The 14,587-nt window shown below is 37.0% G+C and overlaps 1 protein-coding gene across 14 annotated transcripts in view; it reads left to right on the forward strand.

The window, feature by feature from the left end:
- The window catches only part of PTPRK (protein tyrosine phosphatase receptor type K), a 576,007-nt gene that overhangs the window by 373,598 nt on the left and 187,822 nt on the right, over window positions 1-14,587 (forward strand). The window lies entirely within an intron of this gene.

Below are 14,587 nucleotides of genomic sequence, written 5' to 3' on the forward strand. Positions count from 1 at the left end.
AGGAACACACGTGGCAGTGTGATTTGCTGCCTTCCTCCCCATCACCTACATCTGGCATTTCTCCCCTTGCTATCTCTCCCCAGCTCCCTACCCCCCACCGTCCCTCCCCTATTTCCCCCCAACTGACCCCAGTGTGTAGTGCTCCCCTCCCTGTGTCCATGTGTTCTCATTGTTCAACACCCGCCTATGAGTGAGAACATGTGGTGTTTGATCTTCTGCTCTTCTGTCAGTTTGCTGAGAATGATTTTTAATATACACAACTTTATGAGTTTGGACCTAAGAGTATGCTTATGTACCCATCACCACAATCTATACCATAAATCTCTCCATCAGCCCCACAAGTTTTCTTTCACCATCTATATTATTATTATTATTATTATTATTATTATTGGTATTACTGGTGTGTGTGTGTGTGTGTGTGTGTGTGTGTGTGTGTGTGTGTGTGTGTGAGATATAGGAATGCAATAAATACTCCCTTAACAAATTTTTAAGGAACCATATATTACAAATTCGCCTCTAGCTTTCTTGAAAGGCAGTACCCTTTTAATTGTTCATGCCTTCATTTCGTTAGGAGTTTCTTCTGTCTAAAGGTTTGTTCCAATTGATTTTACCCTAAGCAGCCTAAAACAATTAAAAAATCTTGTTATCGTTTAGCTGTTGAGAATTCAACTTTATTTTAAACAGCACATCTGATAGTTAAAATTTAGCCCCTACCACCACAATATTGTCCCTCCTGAGAGAGATTTGTCGTTGATTTTTTCCCCTAATTTTGAGACACATGGTAGAGAAGTATTGAACATATGTAATTGCAACAGAATCCACACATGGGTATTTATGAAACTATAGAAACCTTTTGCAGTTCTCCAAAAAAACTGTGATAATAACATGCTAGTTCACTTTGGTTATATTTTTGTGCAATATGTGCATTTATTTGATACTATTAAATACCTACTTTGTGACAAATGTAATTTAAATACTAAGAACTCAGTAGTAAACAAAGTCTTTGTCTTTATAGAATTGAAATTATATTGAAGAACAAGCATTACATAAGAATGTCATGTGAATTTTAAGTGCTATTGAGAAAAAATAGTGCTAGGTGAGGGGATAGAAAGTGATGGCAAGATCTTATTTTGAGAAAGAAGATAAAGTGGTCAGATGGGTCCTCTCTGAGGTGATTACTGAAGTGAAAAAGATAAGAAACAAGCCATGTGCCTCTCTCGGGGAGGAATGTTCCAGCATAGTAAACAACTTGCATTAGACCTGCCATGGGCAATATTTGGTGTAGTGGGGCAGGGCTACTTGAAGTGTGCTCATTATGTTGATCATTTATTACTCATGTACAACAAGATTTAAAGCAATTTCGTGTAATATTTGTATACATTGAACTAGTAATTGATACAAGTTGCATGTCTTACTGTTTTATTTCATTATTTGGTAAGTTATTTTTATTGTATTTCACAGTAGCTTAGGCTCACACTCAGTTCAGGGAGGCAGCTTGTCCTACCCTATGGATAATCTGAGAAGCATCATGTTTGAGGAAGAGAAGAGGGCCACTTGGGTGAGTTAGGAGAGAGACCTTGATTCACTTAGCTGTGGTGGGACAATGAGGATGTTCTCTTCTCAATGCAAAAGGAATCAACCTGGGCAGCTAAGAGTGAGAATGGATAAAAAATAATTAAGGAAAAAGGAGATATAAAATAAATATTCAAGGAAGTAGAGTTGCCTTACTGTGGGGAGTACACACCTCAGGTTTGTAATGAAAAAGTGAATGTGAAACTAGTCATTATAGTTACAAGTTTGTCCTTGTTGTTAAATCCAGCCACTTTCAGTGGTCCCTTTACAAGTGCAGAGCAGGTAGAGGATAAGATTTAACTCAGATTTGGGGTTTCTCAAGCAAAATATTTTAAGAGGGGAAAAATAGTTGAGAGCTTCTAAAAGGGTGTGATTAGAATGATTTCCTTGGAACCAAAGCTGGGTAAGGAGTGAAGTAAGGGCAGGGATGGCCAATGAAAGGCCAGTGGACTAGAAGTGCCAATGAGGCCATGAGCTGAAAGGTAAGGGCAATAACTCTGCGAGAGGGATGCCCAAATTGTGTTTTGAAATAGTGCAATCATTGGTAATGACTGAAGTGGAAAAGAAGTCGCCTTATTGTGGTAATATTCTGAAACACTAATAGAAAGCCTCAGTTTCAGACTTATGTAGGTGAGAGTGCATTATTATAGTACCATGTTTTAGGTGAAATCAGTTACTATCAAAAATAAAACATTTCATGTATTATGATATTTAGCATTTACAATACATAATTACAAAATTTTTTATCAAGTGTTTTTCTTAAGTGAATGTATAGTTCCCACCCTTTTCTGCATATGGTGAGAGGTGAACTTATTTGGAGAGGAATGTAGGAAGATAAGTCAAAATACTTGGAGAATGGAAAGGGTGGGAGGTGCTGAGTTAGTCTGTTAGTGTCTGCTGTCTTGTACTTCAGGGCCAATCTCTTGCTGTTGCCTTTAGCATCTCTTCTGTCTGGAAGGTGAAAGGAAGGCATTTATGGAGACATCTATGTTATAGAAGAGAAAGGGGAGAAGTGTAGTAAGTTTCACGACCAATCAACTTTAGACAAACTTGGATATTTCAGTTCCTTTAATGGGGATTAATTTTGAAAAGTATTTGAGAAATAAGTCAATATTTTAGATCAAAACCCATAAATATCTTAGTTATATTACAATAATTTAAAATTATGATTATGTGAAGAAACAATGTTTTAGTTTTAGTTGAAAATATAGCATGCCCTATATATGATAGAGCCAAAGCTTTCTTTTGTGTGTAGAAATGCATTTTATATTCATGACATTAGGATACTTAGATGATAAGGCATTGCATGAATAGAAGGGGAATCACACTTTATTAAAATTAATCTTTATTTTCGTTGAAATGTAAGACTTACTGGTATTTTTTTTTTAACACATTCTAATTTTCTTTTTTTTCTTTTTTTTGAGACAGAGTCTCACTCTGTGGCCAGGTGCCAGGCTGGAGTGCAGTGGCACAATCTCGGCTCACTGCAACCTCCGCCTCCCAGGTTCAAGCCTCCCCAGTAGCTGGGACTACAGGTTCACGCCACCACACCCAGCTAATTTTTGTATTTTTAGTAGAGACAGGGTTTCACCATGTTGGCCAGGATGGTCTCAATCTCTTGACCTGGTGATCCGCCTGCCTTGGACTCCCAAAGTGCTGGGATTACAGGCTTGAGCCACTGCTCCCGGCCCCACTCTAATTTTCTTGAGTCCACTTCTTTATTTAAAAAAACTACAATTTTTTTCTTAAATTTTATCTATAAGAAATATGTTTGCATTCAGAAGAGACACGTCTGTGAAAACTATACATATATATATGATATATGTATATATATATACACACAATTACATACACATATACGTGTGTATATACACATATATACACACACGCGTATATATATATATATATATGCGTGTAATGAAGTAAAAGGAATACATATCATCTAAGGTGAAGAAATCCATCATAGCTTTCAGCTAGATGAGTCAAACATTGGAAATACACTATAACATTCCATTAGAAGTTAAGACAACAAATACTGCCAAGTGTATGTCTATATATGTGTGTGTACATATACACACACATATGAAAACATATACACACACGCATATATACATATATATATATGTATATGTAGTCCTTTTATTTCATTACGCTTAATCTATCTGTGCAAGATCTTATGGCCTGTGGTAGACTTTATACTCTACAAGACAGTTTATCAGTTTCTTTGCAGGCCTCTCAATTTGAATTTTAAAGTAAAAATGAATAAATTTGTGTTGCTTGTTGAGCCTATATTCTGAAAGGCTTCTGCTCCCAAGTTCTAGGCTGATAAGTAGAGAAAGCAAGGTCATAGATTGCCATTTACAATGGCTGTATTGTATCTGCATGGTCTACATATATACTTTATATATGAATATATATGTGTATATATATACATATAGTGATAATATATAACTAAATGCACATATACATTAATGCATAATATGTGTTTAAGTAGTCAGAGAGAAGAGGTGGTTGTTGATTATCAGAAATAAATTGATGTTTGGAAGGAAGAAAAATTTATCTTAATTTAGATGGGACAATATATTGTACCATCTGCTGTTTACAAAAGAATAGTCTTATAAAATTGAAGGCAAAACCAGAAAATAAACATGCTGGCTTCTATATGTGAGGATTGAACACATTGTAAAATTGATCCCAATGGCTCAAAAAGGGCAGTTTAATAGACCCAAGCCCAAGATGAAATGGAACAATTTTATAAACAAAGCAAATAAATGTAAAATGCTTTTGCTACCAAAATTGAGGTAATATATACATCTCTAGCTGCTCAAAATAGTTGCTTTAACGTATAGAAAAGCTGTTTAAAAGACAGTCAAAATGCTATACCTCAGGTTTGCACTCAGATCAATATTTTTTTACATAGCTTTTGCTGTTGGAGGACTCCAGACCCCAAATCTCAACAGGATTTTGGTTGAGGAGTTTTGTTTTGTTTTGTTTATGCCTTTACTTTTCTTTCTAAGGTATACGTAAATGACTAAAATCTCCTCACATATTTATGTCTTTTAGAGGAGCTTTTTCCATAATGTTCATAGTAACTTTTATAGAGATAAAGATATAAATAATGATTCATTAATCTGTAATATATATCTTTTTTCCAGTGCTGGTTAAAGGATATTATTATTTGTCAATAATTTGTACTGAAATTTTGTTTCTTGGTCAAGACCGTTCCCCTGACCTTTGAGGAAATTTGTATTACTATAACAGAATAAATTGTTAGTTATACATTTTCAAGATTTCATTTATATTACAAGAATTTTGAATGCTATTTAATAAAATAGCAAGCAATATAAAATAATCTAGATCTTCCTTTGTAGTTTAGTTCCATCAAGAATCAGCTCTTCCTGTGCATAAATTTTCTCACCAATCAAGAAATCAAGTTGTGTTTAATAGGTAATCAAACTTCATTAAGTATAAAGATACAAGTTATTAGGTGTACTAGAAGAAGAGAGAGACACAGCGATAGTCTTGAAGCCATAGAAATAATTCTTCCTTATACATGGTACTAAATAAAGTCTTATGCTTTTGGGTAAAAGCAAAATACTATAGTCCTCCTTCATCTTTGAATAATTAATCCTTCACATTTAAGAGATATTAGATCATTCCTGCCAATATAAAACTATTTATTTAAAATGAAAACTAAGCCTTTGTGTGAATTTAAATGGATTGTGAAAACTAAGGGAGAATTAAGTATGGAAAACCAGCTGTGTGTTGATTTGGCCCACACTATAAAATGGGCATCCTGATGATGACAGTGATGATGATGATAATTCTGAGCATAAATCCAGTAGCTCAAATAATTCACTCTTTCTTGAAAAAATATTTTTATATAAATTGTTGGGAAATTACATGTGTATAACTCAGTGGTCAATGTGTTCAAATCACTTTTGTTGCAAGAATCAGGGAACTAAAGACACTGTAACAACAATTCAAGCTATGGATGGACCAGGTAAAGTAGAGGTATTGTAGACAAGCTCTTGATATTTGTAATGAGATATTTGACCACTAAAAGGCATACTTTGAGGTATTTATTTGAAAAGTAATGCTTCAGATTAAGAGAAAAAATTACTGTTTATATATTCTTTAATTTTTGAAGGCCACTTGTGCAAATTCTCTTTCACCCCTATAGGATTTTAAATATCTTTTCCTTCAATTTGTTGATCTGACTGTAAATAATGCCTTAGGCTTAGGGTTATTCTTCAGAGCAATGTAAAGTAACGTGTTTAGCTGTCATAAATGTTATTCATGTAGGTTTCCAGGTATAGAATGAGTTCTAAACAATGCTAGTTCTAAGGAGTCTGGAAGCAATGTTGCAACTTATGTTGCAACAGAGGGGTGCGATAGCATTTTATACAGGAGATGGGTAAACATCTTTCTCTATTTAAGAACAGGAGATGAGATGACAGTGTCTGAGTAGTCCAAAAGTGTTCCCAGCTTTTGTTGGCACCCTGCTTTCTGGTGTCTCAATTTTTTAAAAATAATCAATGCCAGTGTATTTGGATTTTTATAAAATGTTGCTAGAGATATAAACGCAAAACCTTGGCACTGTAAAGTACAGAATTGAAACCAAGTTATTAGTATCTGATACCATTTGGACTTAGAGAAGTAGAACAGATTGTATTCTTGTGAACTCTTTAATACCGTGTGGTTTACCCAGAGCTCCTGGATGTTGATTCTGAAGTCCAGATGACTCATCAGAAACTGTCAATGAAGGGCATCCTGCATTTAGATATGTTCGTACCTTTAGATTTGTATGAGAAAGAGAGAGGCAGAGATGGATGGGGATAAAGGGGGAGAGGAGAGAAGAGATTTATTGACTTCATTGACTTTATAATTAAAAGGAACCCTTATCATTCAAAAGACCTTCCTCAAAATTTCACACTTCTTTATTAGTGTTAAAACCTGTTTTCGTATCTATGTTCTCAGTAAGGTACCTTTAAGCAAAAGGAGTAGAGGAGCCCTTTAAACTATACTTTTGTGAAATTTCACTCATTTTATATTAGTAACTTTGTGTATGTGACATTTTATTCTTAAAATGTCTGAGATAGCTTTTAGCTATTGGGCTGTCACCACTTCACAGATGGACTATTGCAACTACTTTTTTTTGTACTGTTTTTAGCATTCTTGATTCCTTTGCTCAAAACCTGCAAAGGTTTACCACTGCTTGCAGGAAATTCAAATTATTTATCCGGTGTTTAAGATTCTTCATAATGTTGTTGTTCTCTGTCCATCTAATTGTGCCTCCCATTGTTTTCTGACCAGAACATAAGCTCCTGCCAGACACATTCTCTTCATTCATTCCTCACTGCCCCCTGACCTCATGCTATTTTTCCATAGGCTGCTTTAGCTCACATTGTTCCCCTCTTCTCTGAACTTTCACTGATAGATTCCACTGTGTGTTTTCCTTAATTGCCTAAACACCATACCCCATTTTATTCACATCTCTCTTGGGGGTACATAGGACTTGTCATTTTCCTTTGTTTTTCCCTTGTGACTTGTATGATGAGAAGTGCTGTCTGCAGAGAGAGCACTCAAGTAATTAAACTAAAGAACATGTCCATTAAGTTTCCCAAGTATAAGACTCTTCATCTCCTGTTATGCTGTCACTCTGAAAACTAAACAGAGGCTGTGAAAGGCTCAGTATGGCTGATGCTATAAAGACAGGATACCTAGTTGCTTGGAGTCCCAGATGATTGATAGAAATAGTGCTTTTGTATAAAAAAAGTGAAATTGATTAGCAAATCAAATAGAAATAAAGACAAGTGAGGGTGATTTAACTTAATTGAAGAAGAAATTAGAAAAATCAGAGCTGTTTTTAAAACATAAGAATAAAAAAATCAATGTGGTGAACACACCAAGGAGAATTTCAGAGGAAGGAAGAATTTAGGTAAGTCCATAGGAAAAAAATCTTTAAGGTATCAGAAACATTGAATCTTCTTGAATAAGGAATGAAATTATGGAATTGTTTAAATCAGAGTTCATGAAGATTACCCCATCCTTGTTTATCACTGCTCGGTAAGCCAGGTTGCACTTCTATTTTTTCCTGTTGTAAGGCAGGAAATAATTAAAATGGGAAATAATCAGATGTGTAACTTAATAATAGGGTTTGTATAACTACTTTATATTCATCTGGGGTTGGCCAGAAAACCATCTCTGCTAGGCATGATGAAATTATTGTGACCAGTCTCCAGTATTTATAGTGAAAATACATATTCAGTACCTCCTTTGTTTCATAATATCTAAATAAGAGCACACGGATTATATCCATCTTTAATTTGGGGACCAGGTATATATATTAGCTCTTTTCAGGAATTGTCATTTGGCACAGGTCCAAATACACCTCCTCCCTTGATCATAATAAGCCTTATATAAGCTGTAGATTTTATAAATCAAATATCTGTGTCTTTCCAAATATGTGGCAGTGTTTATATTTCAAATGGGCAAGAAAAATACCTGATGTGGGATATAGCAGTTTTGTGGAATTATCTTTTTTTTTTATTAATACTTGTGATTATTTTAAATAATTCATAAGAGCTATATAATATCTACCTTTACTACTTGGAACATTTCATATGACCTACTAAATTTTCATTACTATATTATCTTAGCTAGTGGGAACATTAAGTGTAATTACTTTGGCTATTCTTTATTAGATTATGAGCCTCCCTTTACTTCTAAAAGATTATCTTGGATGCTGTTTGGTTTCAGTAAATAACTATGTATTACTGCTAAGGTATACTGATATTTCTATTTTTTTTTAATTGTATTTGGGCTCTGGGGTACATGTGCACATTCTGCATCCTGCAGGATTGTTGTATAAGTACATACATGCCATGGTGGTTTGCTGTCTCCATACCCACCCCACTGTCCCTCCTCCCCCCCCCCCCCCCCCCCCCACTTAGCCCTGTGACTGTTGTTTCCTTCCCTGTGCCCAAGTGTTCTCATTGTTCATCACCTGCCTATGAGTGAAAACGTGGTGTTTTTTACACTGATCTTGTGTCAGTTTGCTGAGAATGCTGGTTTCTAGGTTCATCCATATATCTACAAAGGACACGAACTCATCATTTTTTATGGCTGCATAGTTTTCCAAAGTGTGTAAGTGCCACATTTTTTTGGTCCATTCTATCATCAGTAGGCATTTGGGTTGGTTTCAGGTCTTTGCTATTGTAAACAGTACCACAGTGAACATGCGTGTGCATGTGTCTTTGTGATAGAATGATTTATAATCCTTTGGGTGTATACCCAGTAATGGGATTGCTGGGTTAAATGGAATTTCTATTTCTAGATCCTTGAGGAATCACCACACTGTCTTCCACAATGGTTGAACTAATTTACATTCCCACCAACAGTGTAAAAGTGTTCCTTTTTCTCCTCATCCTCTCCAGCGTCTGTTGTCTCCAGATTTTTTAATGATTGCTGTTCTAACCGGTGTGAGATGGTATCTCAATGTGGTTTTGATTTGCATTTCTCTAATGACCAATGATGATGAGCATTTTTTCATAAGCTTGTTGGCTGCGTATTTGTCTTCTTCTGAAAAGTGTCTGTTCATATCCTTCGCCCACTTTTGAATTGGTTTGCTTGTTTTTTTCTTCTAAATCTGCTTTAGTTCTTTGTAGACTCTGGATATTAGACCTTTGTCTAATGGATAGATTGTGAAAAATTTTTCCCATTCTGTTGGTTGCCGATTTACTCTAATGATTGTTTCTTTTACTGTGCAGAAGCTCTTAAGTTGAATTAGGTCCCATTTGTCTATTTTGGCTTTTGTTGTCATTGCTTTTGGTGTTTTAGTCATGAAGTCCTTGCCTGTGCCTATGTCCTTAATGGTTTTGCCTAGGTTGTCTTCTAGCGTTTTTATGGTGTTAATTCTTATATTTACATCTTTAATCCATCTGGAGTTAGTGTTTGTATAAGGTGTAAGGAAGGTGTCCAGTTTCAGCTTCCTGAATATGGCTACCCAGTTTTCCCAACACCATTTATTAAACAGGGAATCCTTTCCCCATTGCTTGTTTTTGTCCAGTTTGTCAAAGATCAGATAGTTGTAGATGTGTGGCATTGCTTCTGAAGCCTCTGTTCTGTTTCATTGGTCTATATCTCTGTTTTGGTACCAGTACCATGCTGTTTTGATTACTGTAGCCTTGTAGTATAGTTTGAAGTCCGGTAGTGTGATGCCTCCTGCTTTGTTCTTTTTGCTTAGAATTGCTTGGCTATGCAGGCTCTCTTTCGGTTCCATATGAGGTTTAGGGTGTTTTTTTCCAGTACTCTGAAGAAGATCATTAGTAGCTTGATGGGGATAGCATTGAATCTGTAAATTACTTTGGGCAGTATGGCCATTTTCACAATATTGATTCTTCCTAACCATGAACATGGAATGTTTCTCCATCTGTTTGTGTCCTCTCTTATTTTGTTGAGTAGTGGCTTGTAGTTCTCCTTGAAGAGGTCCTTTACACCCTCTGTTAGTTGTATTTCTAGGTATTTTGTTCTCTTTGTAGCAATTATAAATGGGAGTTTGCTTATGATTTAGCTCTCTGTTTGTCTGTTATTGGTGTATAGGAATGCTTGTGATTTCTGCACATTAATTTTGTATCCTGAGTCTTTGCTGAAGTTGCTTATCAGCTTAAGGAGGTTTTGGGCTGAGACTATGCGGTCTTCTAAATATATGATTGTGTCACCTGCAAAGAGGGACAATTTGACGTCTTCTTTTCCTAATTAAATGCCCTTTATTTCTTTTTCTTGCCTTATTGCTCTGGCTAGAACTTCCAATACTATATTGAAAGGAGTAGTGAGTCAGGGCCTCCTTGTCTAGTGCCAGTTTTTAAAGGGAATGCTTCTAACTTTTGCCCATTCAGTATGATATTGGCTGTGGGTTTGTCATAAATAGCTTTTATTGTTTTGAGATATGTTCCATCGATACCTAGTTTATTGAGAGTTTTTAACATAAAGCGCTGTTGAATTTTGTCAAAGGCTTTTTCTGCATCTATCGAGATAATCATATGTTTTTTTGTCTTTGATTCTGTTTATGTGGTGAATTACATTTATAGATTTACATGTGTTGAACCAGCCTTGCATCCCCAGGATGAAGCCTGCTTGATCGTGGTGGATGAGCTTTTTGATATGCTATTGGATTTAGTTTGCCAGTATTTTATTGAAGATTTTTGCATCAATGTTCATCATGGATATTGGCCTGTAGTTTTCTTTTTCAGTTGTGTCTCTGCCAGATTTTGGTATCAGGATGATGTTGGTCTCATAGAAAGAGTTACAGTGGATTCCCTCTTTTTGTGTTGTTTGGAATAGTTTTAACAGAAATGGTACCAGCTCCTCTTTGTATGTCCGGTAGAATTCAGATGTGAACCTGTCTGGACCAGGACTTTTTTTGGTCGGTAGGTTATTAATTGCTACCTCAACTTCAGACCTTGTTATTGCTCTATTCAGGGTTTCAACTTCTTGGCTTAGTCTTGGGAGTGTACAAGTGTCCAGGAATTTATCCATTTCTTCCAGAGTTACTGGTTTATGTGTATACAATTGTTTTTAGTAATCTCAGACGGTAGTTTGTATTTCTGAGGAATCAGTGGTGGTCTCCCCTTTATCGTTTTTTATTGCATCTATTCGATTTTTCTCTCTTTTTTGTTAGTCTGGCTAGTGGTCTACTTTGTTGATCTTTTCAAAAAAACCAGCTCTTGGATTTATTGATTTTTTGAAGGGTTTTTTTTTGTGTGTCTCTATCTCCTTCAGTTCTGCTCTGATCTTAGTTATTTCTTGTCTTCTGCTTGCTTTTGAGTTTTTTTTATCTTGCTCCTGTAGCTCTTTCAATTTTGACAATAGGGTGTCGATTTTAGATCTTTCCTTGTTTCTTATGTGGGCATTTATTGCTATAAATTTCCCTTTAGATACTGCTTTAAATGTGTCCCATAGGATCTGGTATGTTGTGTCTTCATTCTTGTTGGTTTCAAAGAACGTTTTTATTTCTGCCTTCATTTCATTGTTTATCCATTTGTCATTCAGGAGCAAGTTGTTCAGTTTCCATGTGATTGTGCTGTTTTGAGTGCTTTTCAAAATCCTGAGTTCTAATTTGATTGTACTATGGACTAAGAGACTGTTTGTTACGATTTCCTTTCTTTTGCATTTGCTGAGGAGTGATTTACTTCCAATTATGTGGTCAATTTTGGAGTAAGGGCAGTGTGTTGCTGAGAACAATGTGTATTCTGTGGATTTGTGGTAAAGTGTTCTGTAAATGTCTATTAGTTCCTCTTGGTCCAAATCTGCGTTCAAGTCCTGGATATCCTTGTTGACTTTCTGTCTCGTTAATCTGTCCAATATTGTCAGTTGAGTGTCAAAGTCTCCCACTATTATTGTGCGGGAGTCTAAGTCTCTTTGTAGGTCTTTAAGAGCTTGCTTTATGTATCGGGGTGCTCCTGCATTGGGCGCATAAATATTTACAATAGTTAGCTCTTCTTGTTGCATTGATCCTTTTACCATTATATAATGCCCTTCTTTGTCTCTTTTGATCTTTGTTGGTTTAAAGTCTGTTTTTATCAGAGACTAGGATTGCTACCCCTGCTTTTTTTTGCTCTCCATCTCCTTGGTAAATCATCTTCCATCCCTTTATTTTGAGTCTGTGTGAGTCTTTGCATGTGAGATGTGCCTCCTGAATACAGCACACTGATGGGTCTTGACTTTTTATTCAGTTTGCCAGTCTGTGCCTTTTGATTGGGGCATTTAGGCCATTTACATTCAACGTTAATATTGTTACGGTTGAATTTGATCCTGCCATTTTGTTACTGGCTGGTTGTTTTGCCCATTAATTAGCGTGGCTCCTTCATTGCATCATTTTGCAGTTGCTGGTACTGGTTTTTCCTTTCCCTGTTGAGAGCTTCCTTCAGTAGCTCCTTTAAGGCAGGTCTTGTAATGATGAAATCTCTCAGCAATTGCTTGTCCATAAAGCATGTTATTTCTTCTTCACTTATGAGGCTTATTTTAGCTGGATATGAAATTCTGGGTTGAAAGTTCTTTTCTTTAAGGGTGTTGAATATTGGACCCCACTCCCTTCTAGCTTGCAGGGTTTCTGCTGAGAGATCTGCATTGAGTCTGATGGTCTTTCCTTTTTGGGCGACTCAACCTTTCTCTCTGGCTGCCCTTAGGATTATTTTCCTTCATTTCAATCCTGGTGAATCTACAACTAAGTACCTTGGGGTTGCTCTTCCTGGCAAATATCTTTGTGCTGTTCTCTGTATTTCCTGGATTTGATTGTTGGCCTGCCTCGTTAGGTTGGGAAAGTTCTCATGGATGATATCTTGAAGAGTGTTTTCCAGCATGGATTCATTCTCCCTGTCACATTCAGGTATGCTGATCAAGCTTAGATTAGTTTTTTTCACATAATCACATAGTTCTTGGAGGCTTTATTTTTTTCACTCTTTTTTCTCTAATCTTGCCTTCTCTTTTTATTTCATTGATTTGATCCTCTATCTCTGATATCCTTTCTTCTGCTTGATCGATTCAGCTGTTGAAACTTGTGTATGTCTCATGAAGTTCTCATGTTATGTTTTTCAGCTCCATCAATTCATTCATATTCTTCTCTAAGCTGGTTATTCTAGTTAGCATTTCGTCTAACCTTTTTTCAAGGTTCTTAGTTTCTTTGCATTGGGTTAGAACATGGTCTTTTAACTCAGAGAAACTTGTTATTACCCACCTTCTGAAGCCTACTTCTGTCAATTCGTCAGATGCATTGTCTTTTTTTGTTCCCTTGATGGTGAGGAGTTGTGATCCCTGGGAGGAGAAGAGGTGTTCTGTTCTTTGATGGTTTCATCCTGTTTGCACTGTTTTTTTTTTTTTTTTTTTTTACCATCTTCGTGGATTTATCTCTGTTTAATCTTTGAAGTTGGTGATTTGTGGAGGAGTCTCTGAGTGGTGTTTTTTTCCGTTGAGGTTGGAGCTGTATCTTTTTTGGCCTGTAGAGGGCGTTGCTGGGCTCTCTGGTTCAGTCAGGTTGCTGGGTGGGTGGTCCTTCCCTGGAGTTTGTTTGCAGGTGAGATTGGCCCCACATTCTCCATGGTGTCTCTCCCAGAGCTCAGTCTTCCTGGTTGGGGTCAAACTGGTGTATTTGCTGCCAGGCTCTCTAGCAAGGGCTTCAGTTTGAATTCTGAGGAGGTGGGGCCTGCCAGGCTTTATGGTCTGTTTCCCTGCTTTAAACTCTGCCTCCCTCTGTGGGAGGGTCCGTCCCGCTGGCGTTAGTCCAAACTCCCACCCAGGTCCCTGCGACAGCTTGAGGCATCTGGCGGTAGCTGCTGCTCAGATTTGTACCGACTACCCACAGCGCCCCACCGTCTGGCAGGGCTCTCATGGACCATCGTTTGCAGGAGGGATCCTCATCCCCTCGGAGGACCGAGGGGATGAGTTCCCCGACCCTCCGAGCTGGCTGCACATTTCAGGTGGGGACGTGCTCCTCCCTCAATCTTGATTTGGCCCCCTGGGTGGCTCTCACCCTGCAGCTTCTTCCCTGGGCCTAATTTCAGTGCCCTATCAGTCCCACAGAAACGAACTGGGCACCTCATTTGGAATTGTGAAATCCTCTAGCCCTCTGCATCTCATTCGCTGGGAGCTGCATTCTGGTGCTGGCTTCTCTGGGCCATCTTGGTTCCCTCCCTACCCGCTCCCAAATTTCTATTTTAAATAGTATCTGGTTAGCAGCCCTGGACACAGCCTCCCAAAAATTTTCAGTAAATTGACTATGAAGACACACAAAAAGATACCTGTTCACAGTATGGAAAATATAGACGGATTGTCAGGTTACTGCCAAAATTTGGAAGGAATTCTGGAATTGTTTTTCTATGTTTAGTTACATGCAATTTCAAAACTATAGCAACCAAGATAATCTTGTAGTGGACACTTGCATGCCCACCACCTATGTGTTACCATTATCATTTTACTATACATGCTTATCTACCACTCTGTTGATGGAACTGGATAT

This window comes from Sapajus apella, unplaced genomic scaffold (genome assembly GCF_009761245.1).
Source record: "Sapajus apella isolate SASKATOON/1434 unplaced genomic scaffold, GSC_monkey_1.0 scaffold6, whole genome shotgun sequence".
NCBI lineage: Eukaryota > Metazoa > Chordata > Mammalia > Primates > Cebidae > Sapajus > Sapajus apella.